The sequence below is a fragment of the Acartia tonsa genome, chromosome 12 (genome assembly GCF_053477335.1).
Source record: "Acartia tonsa isolate MP-2025a chromosome 12, ASM5347733v1, whole genome shotgun sequence".
In the NCBI taxonomy this organism is placed as follows: domain Eukaryota; kingdom Metazoa; phylum Arthropoda; class Copepoda; order Calanoida; family Acartiidae; genus Acartia; species Acartia tonsa.
In genome coordinates, this window is record NC_137271.1 from 46314296 (window position 1) to 46334891 (window position 20596).

General features: G+C 26.7%; 1 long non-coding RNA gene across 1 annotated transcript; it reads right to left on the reverse strand.

Moving 5' to 3' along the window:
• Positions 1-1243: 1243 nt before the first annotated feature.
• On the reverse strand, positions 1244-4766 carry LOC145333380 (uncharacterized). The gene is made up of 4 exons (XR_013884489.1): positions 4729-4766; positions 4193-4369; positions 2011-2145; positions 1244-1290 (listed from the first exon to the last, which is right to left on the reverse strand). It is a non-coding gene; the product is annotated as an uncharacterized LOC145333380 (long non-coding RNA).
• Positions 4767-20596: the final 15830 nt, after the last annotated feature.

A 20596-nucleotide genomic window follows, 5' to 3' on the forward strand; every position in this document is an offset into this window, starting at 1 on the left:
TGAAAAATTTTACATCTACTACTTACTAAAAGAACCGGCTAGCTATAAAAAAAAAGTTGATACACCTTCTTTGCAAATTTGGGTAAAAGTTTTTATATGATGGATCCCATAAAATCAATAGAAAAATTTCCTTTTTGAAAATTTTCTCTCAATTTTACAAATTAATTATGTTCAATTAACTTTTTTTCAAAGGGATTTATGAATTGATTGAAATAAAGCATAACATTAAGTAGATATAAGTTGGTTTTCACCATCACCACAAGTAAGGTCATCATTCCCAAAATTAAGATTTAAATAATATTTTTTTACCATATTAAAAAAAACTTTTTGTTTTACTTTTTAGGCTGATGATTATCTCTAACAAGTTTTTAACTACATCATGAAAACTGTTGGCAGCTGTCCTTTAAAGTAATAGGGGTCGAATTTCTTATTTTCTAATCAGTGCATAAATCAATTTTCAAAAAGTTAATTGAACAGAATCAAACTTTAAAAATGAGAAGAAAGTTTAAAAGGAGATTTTCTATTCATTTCTTGGTTTTCTTACTTCCTCTCTTTGCATATTTTTTTTGTATTTTATTAGTTTTCCATGAAATAGATAGTTATTTCGAATTTGATTACTTGGGCTTATAAAGAAACTGTTTCAGTATTTTAGAGAAAAAAACGGTCTGTTTTTTAATCATTTTTAATACACATAATGTTAAGATAAAACATATAAAAAATAACTTTTAACAAGATACATAATACATTTATTCTAAGCAATTATAAATTCAAAGATTAAATAGGCCACCATGCCTATGACCTAACCTAACCTAAAATAGTTCATAGTTCTGTCGGGGGGGGGGGGGGGGGGTGAGTATAAAAATTTTTAAATTTCAAAAAATATTTCTTTAACTCCAATTAAGCTTGTTAAGTTTTAGAGTTCCCTATCATATCTAAAATAACAATTAACCATATTATCATAAAAACATTTTTCCCTTAAAAATGTTCGCATTTTATTTTATATGGCCCTTTTGAGTGGCAATTTTATCACCTCTTTTCATATAGATATGTGAAAGCCTCACTTAAGAAGCGTTCAACTCTTATGATAAGAGGCTATGTTATTGCCTCACCATTGCCCCTTCATCACCCCTCTATCGCCACTTAATCAACTTTTCATCACCCCTCCATTGACCCTCCGATGAAGGGGTTACTAAACCAACTCTAGCAGGCTTTTTTTATTTTAAATTTAAGTCTTCGGGTGGTTCTAAGCTACTTTTCTCGCCTCTCTCTTCCCCTTTGAATACAGAGCACCTAGATAGTAGGGGCTTAGTCACTAGTTTAACTAGTATAACTAAATACTTCTGAAGTTTTAGAGTAAAAATTTAAAAAAAAAAGAATATATGCAGTCTCGTTAATAAATAATTTAGTGTCTTGATATTGAGATTTTTAAATGCCAAGCATTTTTATAATTAGGATCGATCCGTCCATAATATAATTATTCTATTCATCTGATTTTTTGAATACCGATTCCTTGGACAATAAAGTACAAAGCTATAAGGGAAGCATCTCAATGATCAAGTCCTAAAACAATGCCCTTAAACAGTGTCAACTTTTTTACTTCCAATTTTGTTTAGAATTATTCATTTATAATCTGCTTATTCAGTTCTCAAACTCTACAAGTGTTAGGTTCGTTTGTCCTTTAGTTGTAGAGCTTTGCTTTTATGGATATTCTCCTCCTTGTTTCAGCTAGTAACCAGAATATTATTAAAACTAATCCCACTAACTATAAAACTCTAAACTGTACAGGATAACCATATGAGTTCAGTGGTTAGCAATAGAGGGGTAGACATCCTGTTACATTTATGTAAGGTTATTAAGGTAAATTGATAATTTATGAAGTTTATAAGAAGTGGAAACAAACATGGCATCGTCCATAAGTAGCGAAGCACAAAAAAGCATGTATTAGAATACAGACAATGAGATGTAAAGAGCATAAGTAAAAATAAAAAATAGATCTGCAAAAGGTCTTACATTCAGAATCATCTAACCAGTACCACCATTTTCTGTATCTTCCGTGATAAAAATACGTGGGCGTTGCTCCAAGCCAAATATTTGTGATAGCAGTTTTAGATTTTTCAGTTGTGTGAAGGATATACAACAGCAGCTCTAAAGTACAAAAATATAAATCAAAATCTAATTTATTATTATTATACAGCATGACCCTCAAAAAAGTATTTTTAAGCATCTGCAGCCCTTATTTCTAAATGAATTATAAAAAAATGCATATGTCCTTGTTCTCCATAGTATTCCACATAAGTAGATATAAAAATATTTTTTTTACCTCCATTAACACCGGAGATTTTTAGAGCTAAAGTTTTGAAAAAGTGACTGAGAAAAAGAATTTTTTTTGTTTCTCTTATTTTTTGGATGGTTATATTATGTTTTTCTGGCAACTGAATAATGAGACACAAAGAAAAACAAGTTAACTAATTATTTCTTTTTTATTCCACCAAAAAATATAAATTTTTAATGGCAAAAAATACTACTGAATGAATTGATTATTTGCAAATTTTAGGTTATTTATTAACCCTTATTTGAGAAAAGGATTAATTTTGACAGTTGCTCCGCCTACTTTTCTGACATCTCAATAATTTAATAGGGGGTTAATTAAGCTTTTTAGACAAAAAAATCATTATGTTTTAATTTTATTTTCTTCATAACTTTTTTGTTATTAAAGTTAGGATTGTGAAACAAAAACTATTTTCCTGCTATATTCATAAAAATTTATTTGGTTTTTTAATCTTAAAAAATTTTGCCTAATAAGTAAGTTTTTCAAAATATCATTAAACTAAAAAGACTCAAAAAATATGTGTAAAAAAATGCTTTTTACTCAAGAACTAAATTTTTTATTTCATTTTTGTATAAAGTTTCTGCTAGTAACAAAAATAAAAGGATTTCTACCTTAATTTTGCTAAAAAAGTCGTTTCATGTTAAAAGTTACTTTTTCCTCAGTCACTTTTTCAAAACTTTAGCTCTAAAAATCTCCGGTGTTAATGGAGGTAAAAAAAAATATTTTTATATCTACTTATGTGGAATACTATGGAGAACAAGGACATATGCATTTTTTTATAATTCATTGAGAAATAAGGGCTGCAGATGCTTAAAAATACTTTTTTGAGGGTCATGCTGTAATACTAGCGGTTGCGGACCTACCAAATATAGTCCTTAAAGAACGCCTGCAAGAAATACCATGCTTTAACTGCTGAAAGACCGCTACAAGTAGACCCAATTTAGACCCCAAATTTAAAGCCTTCAGCTTCAAAAACAAAAACGTTCTAGGCATTTCAAAATAGCATTTTATGTTCAATGAAATTTTGAAAGATTTCCAATGCTCATAAAAGAAAAAACAATATTAGATTACGTCACCTAGACACAAAATTATAACCTTATCTTTGTCAGAAACTTAGATTGTCGATAACTGATTACATTTTTACAATAAAAACACCACATTTCATAGTCAAAATCTATGAAAAAAGTTAGATTTAAATTGCATTTGTAAACAAAAATCATAGCGGAAACAAAGGGGGAAACTAATACAAGCTCAGCTGTGATTAGTTGCTTAGCTGATTCATCCTTCTGATTGGCTACAGTACACTCGGTACAACGCAAGTTAACATAATTTTTTTTAATGATTTTGACTCTAAAAATGGGCATTTTTATTGTAAAAATATAATTTGTTACTGGAAACCTAAATTTATGACAAAAATAAGCTTATAATTTTGTTTCTAGGCCACGTAGTTTAATTTCAAAATTTCTAACATTAGCATTGCAATTCTTTCAAAATTTTAATTGTACATAAAATGTCATTTTAAAATGCCTAGAACTTTTTTGTTATAGAAGCTGAAGGCTTCAAATTTGGGGTATTGGGTCTACTTGTGGCAGTCTTTCAGCAGTTAAAGCGTGGTATTTCTTGCAGGCTTCCTTTAATCTATATTTAAAGGGTTAAAAAATTTAGGTGTATTTCTAAAAGTGTCTAAAACATGAAGAATCACATTATTTATGTCACTAAACTATAAGTAACATAAAAGCCAAATTTTTTATAGTAGGGATAAGTAATTATTTTGAAGACCATTCGAATAGTAATCAAGCTACAGACAAAAAAACATAATACTTTATATGTATTGGAAGTTTAATTGGTGTCATTGTTACTAACCAAAGAGAAAATGATTATCATAAGGAGTTGATGCAATAGCAATAGTTGCATTCAGGCCCTCACATGCAGATTTGGCAGCATCAAAATCCATCTTTTTACCAGTTAACAGCATGTAACATTTTTCATCATCATAAGGTAATGAGTCAAAAAATGGCTTTTTGACTGACAGCCAACTTGCTATTATAAATTAAAAAATAAAAAATTTGGAATAAAATTCATACATAGTCCATGGTTTCTGTTTTATTCAATTTCAAAAATTATCAAAAAGATCCTAAACAACCCTCTTTATATGCCAAGAATGAAAAAAATTAATACAAATTTTAAAGCGACTTATGTAAAGAAACTTTAATTAACTGTTTCAAATTGTTTTTTAACGTTTGAAGGATTTTTGTGTGCCAATAAAAGAATACATAAAAGATGATTTAGTTTATATCATTAATTAATGCTTAACTATATATAATATTCATTATGTGTCCCTACATCATGTAAAGTTATATTTCTTTTAAAAATTGATTTAACATGTTAAAACCCTATACCATTTTTTGTATTAAGAGTCCATCCCTCATCACAAGTATATCCTAAAACAGAAAACCAGTTTTTTAAGAACAAAACTTTATTTATTAAAATCATTTTCTGCATGATCGTAGTCTCTCTAAAACATATTACCTTGGCATAAAGCAGGTGCCAATAAGGCAAGAAAGCACAAGAGCAAAATCATCTCCTATAATATGATAAAATAGTATAATTAATAATTACATAGTGTAAAATTATTTTTTTTGTATATTTATTTTATGTCAGAATGTTCTGTCTTTATGTACTAATAAATCACCCAAACAACCCACTATTAGTGTTTTATTTGGGGTAGCCTAATCTTTAGAAAATGACTGAGCCCCTGCAAGATTTATGAAATTATGTGGAATGTATATTCCTATTAGTAAAATGACTAAATAAAATCAAATTCCATTGTTTCAAAATACTTAGTACGGAATCAAATCATAATATAATTTAGATAAAGATACATCATTAATTTTTAAACACCAACACATAAATTTACATCAAATAATATCAAGTTTAGATTTTAGGTACAAATACCTTACGGCTAAAATTTTAACTTTATAATATAGAATATGTTCAAATTTTAACTACAATACCAGACAATAGAATACAAAAAGAATAAAAAAGTGAAATACAAAAAAATATATGATTTTACATGTAAAATTATACAAATGATGTGTCATACTTTCATAAACAAAGTAACCATACAAAAGAATTGTACAAGTAAACAAGTAACAACCTGGGATATTTTTATTCTTTACTGTATCAAACAAATACAAATAGATATAAAATAATTAAGGTTTTAAAAAATATCTGCAGTAATTTAAGTTGTATTACAATAAAAATCACTACTTACCAACTATAGAGCTGAAGAGAAACTGATAAAATTTCTACGTTGCATTTGCAATTTAAAGGCATTAACAGATGCAAAAATAAAATAATAGTTATTTATCGCATCATATTGCAGCTTTCTGCAGATATTAAAATGAAATAATTATTAAAACCAGTATTGGTATCCCTGAGAAGCAGCAGAAGACCAAAACTATTAAAACTGGTAGTAATTTTATGATTTTATTTCTGTATTTGTGAAAAATGTTTGTAAAACGATAATATATGTGAAATTTCAGTATGGCTTAAGACTGGTTTTAATTCTGTGGAGATTAATTTGTTTCAAGGCCAAACAGGACAAATATTATGCTATTCTCATCAAATTACTATAAATAAAGTATTTTATAAGTAAGATTTATATGCAGTGGCCTGCACATCCATTTACAAGGAGGGTATGAAACCATTAGGGGAGGAAAAAAGGGGAAGATATGCTATTCAGTTTCAATTTTTAGTGGGATGTTGTCACCCCTCTATTATTTAAATGATAGGATATTTTGTTATTTAGTCCATAGCAAAAATTGTTAATATAGATAGATTTTGGTTTATTTTGATTACCTCAGCCAGTTTGCTGACATCCTTTGATATCCAGAATATTGTTTCAAAAAAATACATTTTAATATATGTCTTAATATTCCATTTGAAAAGCCAATTTTAAAAATTTACTATCTTTTACATTTCAAAATTTGGGGGGGGGGGGAGGTGGTTAAGTTAGTTGACCAATTAAGGGTTCCTGCAATTTATTTGTCATTAATTTATTAAAGATTCTCATTTAAACACACAGTTGGTATTAATAGGACTTATTTTCTGAAAATATCTCTTAGCTTATTTATTTTTAATCTTGAGCCGTGATTCACAAATTAATTCCTTTTAAGATTGCTAAAAACTTATTTTGTTGTCTAAAGTTTACTTGCAGGTATTGGTAAATCTTATAAGGGTAATAAAAAAAAAGAATGATCTTGAGGCCAATGATTTCTTTGTGATTCTTAGTTTTAACCATTTAAAGTTAAACCTGTTATTTAAATGGTGATGTAAGACAGGAAAATTTACCCTTATCCAATAGAGGTTCAGTACATAACATATAACCTATCTAAAGCTACTGTGAAAATGCAATGAAACCCGCTAATTCGTTTTCTTTCCATGATCTAATAATAATTATTAAATTATAAATTTTTATAGGAATATTAAATTTGCAATAAAAGAAAATTTTGTGTTGAAACACTTTTTCAAAGGTTGTATATTATTATTGCAAGACCTTTATTTAAAGGAAGGCCTTTTGATGTAATATAAAAGTACTAGCGGCTTCGCCCATAGCCTCTAGAGGCTTTGCCCCAAGAGGTATAATTAAATCTTCTATTACCTACCCAGCCGAAAAAAGTGCAAATGAATTGCAAATTTTCAAGAATAAATGGCGAATTCGCAAAATTTCTAAGAAAAGAAATTAATAAAATTGGGGGTGGGGTATTTTTTGTTTTTTTGGGGGGTTGGGGGTGTTTCACCTTTTAAGAAAATAGCCTAAAACCACCACAGGACTAGTAGGTATATTCCCTGAAGAGTAGAATGCAATTGGTTCAGTGCTTACTGAGATCTTAAGGGACAGACAGACAAATGGACAGGCGGAAAGACATCATTCTACTTTGTATTATAGATTAAAGGCCTGAATCCTTATACTAAAGTAACAGGATGTCTATGTGTTTGCGTGTTTGTGTGTTTGTGTGTCTGTGTGTTTGTACCCAAGGATCTCGCTAACCACTGAACCGATCGGGTTCTCCTTAACAGGGTAGCTTCTCATAAGTCCCGGGAAGGTTTATAACTATTTTCTTGGGGGGTGGGACACCCCCAACCCCCCCAAAAAATGAAAAATCCCCCCCCCCAAAAAAAAAAAAAATTTAAATTTTTTTAACTAAAATTAAAAATGAGGGATGGGGCACCCTGTAACACTTTTTAATTAAAAGTAATAAAATTTAAGTATTAAGCTTGTAGATAATTGTTGTGAATTAAATAAAATTTAATCTCTATGACGTAAATAATAGATATTACCACACTTGTAAAAATGTGATGTATTATTATAATATTTTGTATTTGTGGAGTTAGATTATAACCATTAAATAGATTACACTGAAATATAATATAGAAGAAAATTAATTTTGTTACCTTCATTAGCGGATTTATTACAGATTGGCAACCCCATCGGTCAAGAATCAAGGAAAATTTCTTTTGGATTTGGTAAATTTTTGATTTTTTTTCAAAATTTTTTAGTCGGATGAATGGTAACTTTTAATTAAAGTAAATCTAAGTTATAATTTCAAAAGATATCTAATTAATTGTGAATAAAATTTGTGAATAAAAATCTAATTCCTTTTTTTTTAAACGATAATATTGTCTGATAAAGGCAAAAAGATAATACAAATAAAGTTTTGTCTACTAAAAATATAGGCAAAAAGATAAAATTTAGTTACGGTAAATATACAAAAAAGATAATTTGGTCTGATAAGGACTAAAAGATAGTAAAAACAAAGTTTGTCTACTAAAAATAGGGGGCAACAAAAATTAAATTTATGCTCCATTACGTTCTAAGGTTGATAATCAACATTTTTGAACTAGTTATTATTAAATTTGATGTAAAAAAGAAAACCTTTAATCAATCAATAAATCAAGATAATAATTTTTATGTTTATGAAGCAAATTTCTCATTTAAAATTGGGGAAAATTTGAAAATTATATATTATGCAGTTAAAAGATTAATTCAAGATAGATATAATTTAATAAGACAAGGTAATACAGGTATAGGAGATAGAGGTACAGCGGAGAATCTGGATAATAATTCATCATACAATAGACAAGAAGTAGATCAAGAAATAGCAGGTCCTTTCACATTTAGTCATTTTGGAATAAATAGAACTCTAGACAGGTTTCCTGAGTTTAGAAGATATTTAGGTGGAACGATAATAATTGGAAACAGTCAAATTGATAATATCTATCATTCTGATTCAGAATAAAGTTTTAAAAATATACGTCATCAAAATATAAAAATATTGAAAATTTCATAAAAATTGTTGTATAAAAGTGTAAATATTTAAAACACAAGTGTTTACACCGGACATACACTGTAATTATAGTAATTATATCATTTCATTAAAAAGTTGGGAAGTTGAAAATTTTTTAATTACCTAACATTTTTAAATTGTTAAGAAAATAATATTATAGTTTTGTACTTTGGACACAAAAGAAAAGTCTAAATTATAAAACTAAATATAAAGATAATTAAAAAAGGTAAAATAAAAGTTTTGTATATTGAACACAAAAGAAAAGTTCAATTTATAAAGCTAATAATTATTGTTAAAGTAATTAAATGATAAAATTTTGCTTAAATATTCTTGGTTTATGGAAATTAAGAATTCTATGTTCTGAAATTAGAGGGCAAAATTGGACTGAAAAAATTCGAAGCTGTCAAATTACTCTTGGTTCTATAACTATTATAAGAATTAAGTTCAAACAAACATTGTAAAATTTTAGGTAAAGGTAATTTTAAAAGATAATTCTACTTGTTAATCTAAAAATTGGTAAAAATAATTTTGAAAAATAACTCTACCTGATTAATCTGGAAAGTCATCAAAACATTGTTCCTGTTCAGATTTCATTAAAATCTAAAATAAAGATAGTCTCCGCCAAGAAAATTGTTCCTGAATTATAATTTGGTAAGCTAAAAATAAAAAAGGTAATCAAAATAAAAACTTCCAACGGTACCCAAATTTTATTTTATAATACACTGTAAAAAACATTTTCCTTAAAACATAAAGGTAAAGAAAATAAAAGATGTCGGACACAGAACAACCAAATGATCCTTACTTTGCTGGTGCCAGGCGAAGAAAGTTTAGTAATTGGTTTATTAAAAATAAAGAAAAATATTTAGAAAGGCTACAAAAGTATAAAGATAACTTGGAAAATTCGAATGGAGAAGATTACAAAAGTGTACGTGAAAACCATGTAGATTTCAATACAGAAACAATGGATTTATTGCGCAACAGAGAAGCAGAAAGTTATGTGACAAATTTTACAGAACTTACTGATGATATTTCACTTAGAAATCTCAGGGATGAAAGGGATAGAGAAATGAACTTTGAAAGAAGCAATTTTAATCAACATAAAGATAATTCTAATCAATTTAATTTTGATAGAGAAAATTTTAACACAAATGATCATGATAATAATCAACATCAAAATCAGTGGGGTGAATTTAGAGGTTTTAATTATAGACAAGAACAAAGATATCCAAAAAATGAAAGATATTTTGAAAGAAATGAAAGAAATTTTAGACAATCCAGAAAAGATAATTTTCAAGAAAATAGAGATTCTTATCTAAATAAAAAGTATATGGATGATTTGCAAAAGAAAATTGATAATCTAAATATGGAAATAAAATATTTAAAACGGAAACCAGCTAGGGGTGAGAAATTTGAAGCTAAAACAGTATATAGATCTGCGGAAAACAGGGATTCTAGCCCTGCGGGACTCTCGTTAACCCATGCAGCAGAAGCTGTAGAACTATTAGAGGAATACTTAGTATCAAATCAAGCAGAAAAACAAAAAATGAAACAAAATGTTATTAAACAATTATCAAAAATTGGTAAAATACAAACATTGGAAAATAAATATAACTCATCAAAGTATTATAATTGTGATGATTTCACACCCAAATTTATAGATACAAGTCTAAGATATTACAATGTTGAGAAAGTTAGTGATAAATTAAAAATTATAAAAAATCAACTCCTCTCACTGAAAAATGTAGGACTGATCGATTACATCGACCAGTTCGGTGAATTCGACTTTGATAGCTTTTCACAATTCGAATTCAATGCGGTTTTCCACAATTCTCTCCCAAGGGATACCAAAGACAGAATTGAATGCAAAAATATAAACCCAGCAAAATTGACTACCAAAGATTATCTTAACATTGTCAGTGACATTGTTAACAACGGACGTATAGCAAACCATAACATTGATTATATGCTTGAAACATTTAAAACATCCAAAAGAAACATAGAGGATATTTATGATGAGTATAGAAGAAAAATAAATAATTTACCTCCTAATGTTATGTCTGCTAGTGAGAAAGAAAGAAGAATACATTCTCAAATGATGAAATATCTACCAACTCAATTATTATCTATTTTAAGAATAGAAGAAGCTAAATTAGGTAGAAATCTTAATAGTGAAACACTCCATGATTTCATATTGCTTAATAGGGACCAAATAAACAAATATCTCAGATTTGTTAACAAAACTACAATGACAAAGAAAGTTCCAATAAAAAGGATAGATGAAAATGAATTAGAGGATGATAATACCACGGAAATAAATTATGAAATAGAGGAGGAGTATCTTACTGCAAGTAGTGATGAAGAAGATGAAGATTCCAACGTTTTAAAAGTAAAAAATGAGCCTAGGCCATTTAAAAAATGTAAAATATGTAAGAAAAACTATCATACTCAAGACGAGTGTATATTTAATCCCGATGAAAATAAAAGACAAAAAAATCAGCAAAAACTAAAAATTAGAAATTGTCTTAAATGTAAGGGACAACATAAGGATAGTAACTGCGAAATATTTAAAAAACTATTGGTTTCTAAGCCATGTGAAAGGTGTGAAGCGGCAGAAAAATATGAATACCACCATACCCCAGAAGAATGCCTAAAGGTCAATTTTTTAGAGAAATTAAAAAACAACCAATAAAAGATAAATTCAATGAAAAATGGTATAAAAAAGTTGAAAAATTAATTAATGATAAAAATGACTCAAAAAATAAACTAGAGCTAAAAAATGGTTGTTTTTCAGAAAAACTTATAGTTGGAAAAGTAAATGACAATAATTATAAAAAATTAGGCCAAAATTATGCTAATTATGAATTATATATTAATATGATAAAAAATGAAATGATGCACAAGTGTTTAAGTAAATTAATAGGGTATTTGAATCTTTTTAATTTAAAGTACAGGTGTCATCAATGTAAAAATTATGAAAATAAATTCAAATCTTTAGAATATTTAAATTTAATAAAAATTAAAAATAATAAACAAGGACAAACCCATCCATTAGTGTTGAATAAAATAAATGATTATCCAATGGAAAAAATAAAATGGATAAAAATAGAACCTGTTTGCGATGAAAGTATAATCAAGAAAGATAATAATAAAGTATCCTGTATCAATTTAATAAATAGAAAAAGAAAAATAGATTCAAGTGTATATTTTAATCATAAATGTTCAAAATCAAACAATGAAAAATTTAATATGAATATTTGTAGCAAAGAAATTATTCAAACAAATAAAAAGTACAATATTGTTAGAAATTATGTAACAATGCATGAAAATAAAATAACAAGCAGCAATGTGTCAAAAAGCATAGAAGCGAAAATTGTTAAAAAAGAATATAAGATAATTAAACCATCAAAAAATTGGTATATAAACCATAATGTTTTTTATATAAAGCTAAATAAAACTAATAAAATTAAAGACACTTTCATTATTCAAATAAGGAAATATTTAGAAAGAGATATGAATTCAATAAAAAGAAAATTAAAGAGTTATAGTAACATTACTTTCTCTGTAAAAGATGTAGAAATAATGAAAAAAATAGATGAATTAAAAACAGATACATGTAATATGAAGGAGAAGGAAATTTTTCCAGCCAATAGTTGGATTACTTGGGAGTCAAACCTTCATATTCTGGGTAGACCTGAATTACAAAATAAAGTATTTAAGGATAATAAATTAAAACAATGGGGAAAAACTATTATAAATAAAACCAAGAGGTATAAATGGGTTCAAAATATCAAAATTAAGTCAGAAAGTACGGTAAATTATTTGAAAAATATGGAAATTATGAAAAAACTTAATATTGAAGGCCCTAGTATAATTATGTGGATAATTATGATAGCAGTATTTATGATAAGTTCCATGGAAAAAAGGATAGATATTGTATTAAATCTAGGAACCTTTTGGATTTCATATATCTGTACCAAAAAGAGTATAAATTGGATACTATTAATATGGAATTGGTTGAAAAATAAAAGAAATAATTATAAAACCATGACAAAGAAAATAAAGTACAAAAAGGTAAGATATCATAAGAATAAAAAAGATAAACGGAAATATTCAATGAATAAAGTGAAATTTAAAACAAAATTAGTAAAAATAGATAAAGCAAAAGAATTCTGTTTCCCAATATTTTATGAAGATACCAAGATAATATTTGAGCTAGATACAGGTAGCGAATATAACATTGTTTCCAAGGATTTTATTCAGAGTTATATCCCTGACTATGAAAAATATTACACTGGTCCAAATAACATTTCTTTGACTGGAATAGAAAATAATAATCCAATAAATGTAATAGGAGTATATAAAATACCATTCAACTTACCAGGTTATGGAAATATTAATTTAACAATTCGAATATCAGATAATATTGATGACTTTTTTATACTGGGAAGACAATTTTTCAAAAAAGTTGGAGGTCTACTACAATACGATAAAGAAAATAAAACTGTAAAATTAGAATTTTCAATGAAAGGAACACCCAGCTTATTTTTTGGACAAAAATTACAGTTTAAACCTGGAGAAGAAAAATATCTTGTGGGAAAAATTATAAATGGTGAACCAATGAAAGATTATGTAATTAAAAATAATGTAAACTTGCCTGTGTATATAGAAAAAGATAAAATAGTAGAAGATAAAATTATATGTAGAGTAAAAAATAGACTAAATATACCTGTGCAGTGTGGCTTAACAGGGGCCTTTTTAATGCAGAATCTGGATCATCCTGAGAGTGCGAAGGACCATATCGGCGACGATTCTCCTGATTTTGATTCTCCATTACAACAAACTTCATGGTCTAAAATAAAGAAAATTGTAAAATCAATGAAAGAAAAGATAATTAAAGATAAAAAAGAGATAGATAAAAATGAAATAAGCCACTCTAATAGTAAAAATGAATTTATAGAGGCTTTTAAAGAAAAAGTTGACCACTCTAGTGGTGTGGACATAACAAAATTATTAGAAATAAAAAATTTAACAATTGAAGAAATAGCAGCTTTAATGAAAACTGGAAATGCTGATGGTAATTATCAAATAGCAGAATATTTGTATAATGAATCAATTTATTCAAGACATACATTTGATTGTGGGAGATTATCTGATAATATTCCTAAATTAGATGTAGAAACAAAAAATGAAATGGTAAAAAATACTAAACCATATAATTTGACACCTGAAGATCAAAACCATGTAACCAATTTTTTTAACTTATTATTAAAAAATAATTTAATTGAAGTAGCGCCACCACATCAAAGTTTTGGAGCACCTATATTTACTGTAAAAACTAGAAATGATGGTACTGGTTTACCAAGGATAATAGCAGATATGAGAAATGCAAATTTAAGTATTAAGCAATCTAAAGCTGCTACGCTACCAGATTATAAACAATTATTGAATAAAATGATAACAAAATCTAAATATGTGTCATCTTTTGATTTGAAAAAATGCTACTATAGTATCCCACTTTCAGAGAGGGCGAAAGAAACGGGGCTATTTAATGTTATACTTCCCCAGGGAGTATATAGATTTAATACAGCTATAACGGGGTTAAATTGTGTTCCTGCTTTTATTGTGCAAACCTTTTTAAAATATTTACATTTAGATGAAAATGGGAAATTTAGCTACATAAAAGACATAATTGTCTTTATAGACGATATTATAATTTTCTCAGATGGTAATTTAGAGGATCATGTCTGTAAAGTAAAAAATGTTCTCAAGAGATTAAAGAAAATTGGGGTAAAGGTGTCCCCAGAAAAGGCTAATACTTGTATTGATATTGACAACGGTGAAATAGAGCTGCTTGGATATAAAATTAAAAACAGAAAATTTTGTATACCTGATAAAAAGATAAAAACTATTACAGAAATGACATATCCTGACTCATTAAAGAAACTACAAGTATTTTTGGGAAAATTGAACTATTATAGAAATATATTTAGTCTAAAAATACATGAAGCATTAAATAAATTATACAAAAAACTGTCACCATTTACCTTTGATGATGAATTAAAGAAAAACTTTGATATAATTAAAGATAAGCTTAACACAGAAATTCAATCAATAGACACTGTAGAATCTAATAGTGTAAATATTTTGTTTAGCGATAGTAGCTTCTATTCTACAGGTGGGGTGTTATTAAATTTAAATATGAATGAAGCCTGTAAAGATTTGGTACACAAAATAAAAAGTTTTGAGTTCACACCAGAAAATAAAAAGAAGTTTTTAAAAGAAGGGGAAGATCTCCAAATACTAACATGTAAAGATAATTTTGTGGAAACTTTATTTGAAACAGCAAAAATTCTAAACTACAAAACACAAATTACAAATGATATACAAGCTTTTATGAATCTAGCTTTTATTTACTGTCAATTGACAGATTTTGAAGGGTTTTTTCCAATACGGGAAAATGAAACTGAAAAAATGGCATTAAAACGGCTTGAAGATAATTTATTTTGTAAGTCATACACAGAGATAGATAAAAAATACATGGAAGAAAAATTAGATGAATTTACATACCTCTTGGCAGGTTTTGCGAATCTCCTGGATGTCCGAATCCATATGTTTAACAACACCCATAACCTCGGTCTTAATGTGGGTTCCCAGCTTTCTGAAATATTAATAATGTATAATTGTGAAGAAAACTTATACTATGGTATAAAAGTAATCAAATCAGAACGGTTCAAAATAACTACAATAAATTTTTCTCCAGATCTTATGAAAAAAATTGAATTAAAAACGTACTTCTTAAAAATAATAAAAGAAAACACCTACAAGCAAAACAAAAAGTTTATAAAAATTTTGGGGTATTTTTCCAAAGCAGTACCAAAAGGTACTGAAAAGCTAGGAATTGCTTTTCTAGAAATGTGGGCATTATATTTGTGTTTAATGCATTTTGAACCATATATTATTAACAGACCCACTTATATTCTGATAGACAGTAATGTAATTACCGCAGTCTTAAATAATAGTAAACTTATAAAGAAAACTACAAAATTAGATAACTTAAGTTCTAGAATCACATCTTGGTACAGCAACGATAATATCTATTTTATTCATTGCACAGATAAAGAAAATCTTGCTGACATTTTTTCAAGATTAACCGGAGAAAATGGAAATACTGGATTTAATGAAACATTTAAACCAGTGTATAAAGATGAAATGTTAGAAATAGTATCATTGGAACAAAATTCTAGGATAAAAGAAAAATCTTATGATAAACCTTTAAAGCGAATGATAAGGAAAAAAGATAATTATCCAGCAAAAGAGGTAATAAAAAACATTCAAGAAGCTTTAAAATTGCCGGATCCAGGAAGACATATTATTAATAAATTAAATAACATTATGAACACCAAAGACTTTGTAAATCTACAGTTACAAGAGAAAAATTGTCCTAATCAAAATCCTATGGAGTTAAAATTCATAGATAAGAAAATTTTGTTACCAACAAAACTAATTTTACCTTTTATATGCCTATTCCATTATTCGTTAGGTCATATTGGTAAAAAGAAATTAAAAAATTACATATTTGATAATTATTATGTAAATAATAAAAAATATGCTAATATGATATGTGAAAATTTGACAAATTCTTGTATGGGTTGTTTAACAAACAAACAATTAGTGCATAAATATAAAGAGGGGTCCACATCTTTTATTAAAAGTAAACGTCCTAATGAAACTATCTATATGGATTTGTTGGAGTTTCCAACAATAGAAAGCCATTTAAAAAAGAAAACAAAAATACCCAGTGCGATTTTAGTAATTAAATGCGTGTATAGTAATTATATTTCATTATATGTATTGAATGAAAAGAAAGATTATGCTATAAGAAATTGTCTCACAAATCATTTTTGTACTTATGATTTACCTATGTATTTAGTAAGTGATAATGCTCAGCTATTTAAATCTAAACTAATAAAGACATATTTATCAAATTTAAATATAAAAATGGTAGAGAGCTCTGCTTTAAAATCTAAAGTTAGGGGCTTTGTGGAGATAGCGGTAAAAAGAATTAACTATCTTTTACGGGTAGTTAGAGAAAATAAAAAATACTTGGACGTCCATCATATTATCTCTATAATAGCATATATGCTGAATCATACACCTTATGGAAATAGTAAGTTAACCCCATACAACATTATGTTTTTATCAGTAAAAAATTTGGATGGTAATATAAGACAGCCAGGCGAATATTTGTTTGATTATAAACTTAAAGTAAATTCTGATCTAGAAGAAAAATTAAAAAGTTAACATAAAGAATTTTTAAATATGGTAAAAGAATGTAGAAATAGAATTATTAAAGAAAAACAGAAGATAATATTAAAGAAAAACAAGAATAGATTTGACCACAAATTTAAAATAAATGACTATGTCATTATTAAGTTAAATGACAGTGGTTATGGTGCAAAATATAGACCAATTTTTGGAACTATTCTGTATAAAGTTATAAAAACAAAGAAATATGTTTTACTTTTAGAATCAACAGTAAGTAATCAAATTATAACTAGGCATATAGCGGATGTAAAGTTAATTAATTTTGAAAAAATTGCAGAATTAAACCTTCCAAATTATATAGCTGAGATGTTTGGAGGCATTAATTTAAGTAATTTAAGCAATATTTTTGATATACCTAATATGGAATCAAAAAGATCAAGAATAAAAGCGAAAATTAAAGAAACAGAAGAAAAATTTGACAATATAGAAAGTGAATCAGATGAAGAAATCTTTATACAAAAAGATGAAAATGATAATCTGTCGGATATTCAAGAAGAACCCTATTTAGAAGCTTTGGATGAAACACTATAACAAGCCATTTAAAATTCAAGTGAAAAATAAAATCGATTTCCATATTAAAATAGCTGAATATGTGAAAAAAATAATGAAAGTTTCTAAAAAAGATAATTTTTATGATAATTAATTAAATAAAATAATAAATTAAAAGGTAAAAAATTGAATGTATGGTAATTAAAAAAGTATTAAAATAGGAAAAAAAGAACACTTGTGGGAAAAAATTAGGAAATTGAACGTACGTATAATTGCGTGTTAATGCTTTAAAATGATAATCATCAGACCATAAAAAAAAGGACACCTGTAAAATAGACCTAAGGTAATTAGGGGTAATTAAATAAAAAATGTACGCTAGTTGATAAAATGTTTAATAAAAACACTTGAAAAAGTATATGATTCATAAAAATTTGAAAAGTTTTGAGGTCATATAAAAATTAAAATGATAAAATAAACAATTAAAAGATATATGATTCATAAAAATTTAAAAAACACTTGAAAAGATATGATTCATAAAAATTTAAAAAAGTTTTGAGGTCATATAAAAATAAAAATGATTAATTAAACAAAAATTATATTTTAAATGTGTAAAGTTACCAATTATAGTTTTGAAATAGGAGATATTTGCTGAATATTTGAATAGTCTAATCTAAAAATAGTCTAAAGTTTGAACCTAAAATGTATGGCTAAAAAAGATATACAAACAATTATGTGGTAATTAAAAAGACAATCATTTCTTCTAAAAAATTAAAAAATTGTACATAAAGAACCATAGAGTAGGTTTTGTGTGTAAAATGATATTAAAAATGAGGTTTTATAAAAGTGAAATAAAACCGAAAATTTTTCATGAAAACAATAAAATTGGTTAGAAGGAAAAAATGTTTAAAAAATGAAGTGTCCTATACATTATACATAAAATAGGGTCAGGTAAAATTAAAGTGGGGTCTCTAATTAAAGAAAAGGACACTCTTTTAGTAAAATACAAGTGCAAAATAATTTACTTTGAATTAAAACAAATGTTAGGAAAAGATAAAAAGATAAAAATAAAAGGTCAAACGTTACACACATAACACCACGAAAACTAAAAAACAACACCCCCCCCACAACTAAAGGGAAAATTTAAAGATAGAAAATTATAAATACCAAATAAATAAAACCAAAAACACCCCCCCCCAACTAAATTATTCATTTTAACAGGGGTGACATATTAAAAAGATTATTTAAGAAAATATTAAATAAAAGAATGTCCTTTTATAGACTAACTTTTTAAAGGGACACTTATAAAGGAAAATTTATAAGTAAGATAATGTGTTTTATGAAACATGATAAAAAATAACTTAGGATTATAAAGATGAAAGACTTGTAAATTATTTTTCATAAAAAATAATATGGTTTATGGAATATAATAAAAAATAACTTAGGGTATAAAAATGAAAGACTTGTAAATTATTCTTCATAAAAGATAATGTGGCTTATGAAATATGATAAAAGATAACTTATGGAAAAAATTTGGTTGAAATAAAGTTAAAAATAAGATAGAAAGTCAAAAGAAAAAAAAGAGACTGTCCTTTTATAAATTATGCTTTAAAAAGGGACACTCGGTCAGTTGATATATCAAATTGAAATGAATATTGTTAAAAAATTATTAAATAGATTATTAACAAAAAATAGAAAAAGAAATGTAAAAACCTGGTTAAAATTGAAATAATAAATAACGGAAAAAACTTTAGAAAAACAAAGATAAGACGGTTCTTTTAAATAAAACATCTTTTTAAACAAACATAAGACTGTTCTTTTATAAAACATCTTTTAAAACTGGACAAAAAATTGTCAACCCAAAGTAAAGTAGCTAGGTATGACATTAGTTCATTAAAAATACTCTTAAAGCAAACATATCTCAAAATTAAAACAGTTAATCTCAATTATAGTAAACAAGAATTCTTGGTTTAATTTATTTTGAAATGTGAAATAAATTAAAATTATAATATAAAATAATGTGAAATTTCAGAGAAGAAAATGGATCAAGGGAGAGATAGAGACAGGAAAAGATATGATAGGTAAAAAATTATTACTTAAAATCTTCTTCAGTAGATGGATTTTTTTCTGTAGCACGCTTTCTGTCGCAGTAATCTTTCAAAGTTTTGTGTATCCACCGAATGAAAGTCACCAGATAGACTAGTGGAACAATAACCTAAACAAAAAAGTCTATGGGCTCAAAGATATCCCTCAAAGAACAAATTAAAATGGTAAACGTTCAAGAAATGTCTTTATAAACCATAGCAAATTTTTCTTTGAATTAATTAATTTACGGTAACATTAATTCGAAGCTTTTTTAAGTTATGAAGTATATGTTAAAAATAACTTTAAAAAGATTACCCTTATTAAGTCAAGGGTAATAATACTTTTAAAATGAAAAGTAATAATGGTAAACTCATTTTAAAAGAGGTAATTTTATATGGGGTTCATGTAAAGTTACCTGCAAAACCATAACAAAGGAATAACAGACAAGTAGATAGCGAAGAATGGCTACGTTTATACCCAATAGCTGCGTGCACAAAGTAGAGATAAGTGTTCCATCCTAGAAAGAAAATTTTTCTTCAGAAATTAATTTCACACATTGTATTAAAAATATTCTTACGCTTATGGTATTAAAAAATTCTCAATTTTCAGTGATATTTTTAATTAAATACTCAAAAAAGAAATGTTAATACTCAAATCTCCTGTGATTATAAAATACTCATTGAACTTTTTTTTCAAAATTTTTTTGTCAAGCTAATTAATGCCATACCATAATTTATGAAAGTTAACTTTAATGAAAGATATTTTGATAATTAAAAATGATAAGAAAATAAGATAAGTTAGTATGAATGATAACTCACATCAGTATTCAATAAGTTTATAAGACCCAACTGAATCTTGTGCTGAGATAGTAATGGGTTCTTCTCCCAAAACTTAGCGAGAGCGTCGTCGATAATGAGGGGCTGCTGTAAGGTGTAGTTGACCCTAAACAAAGATATATCACTTATGAAAATTCTTTTTAATTCTTTAAGATAAAATTTTTATTAAACTAAGATAATGAATT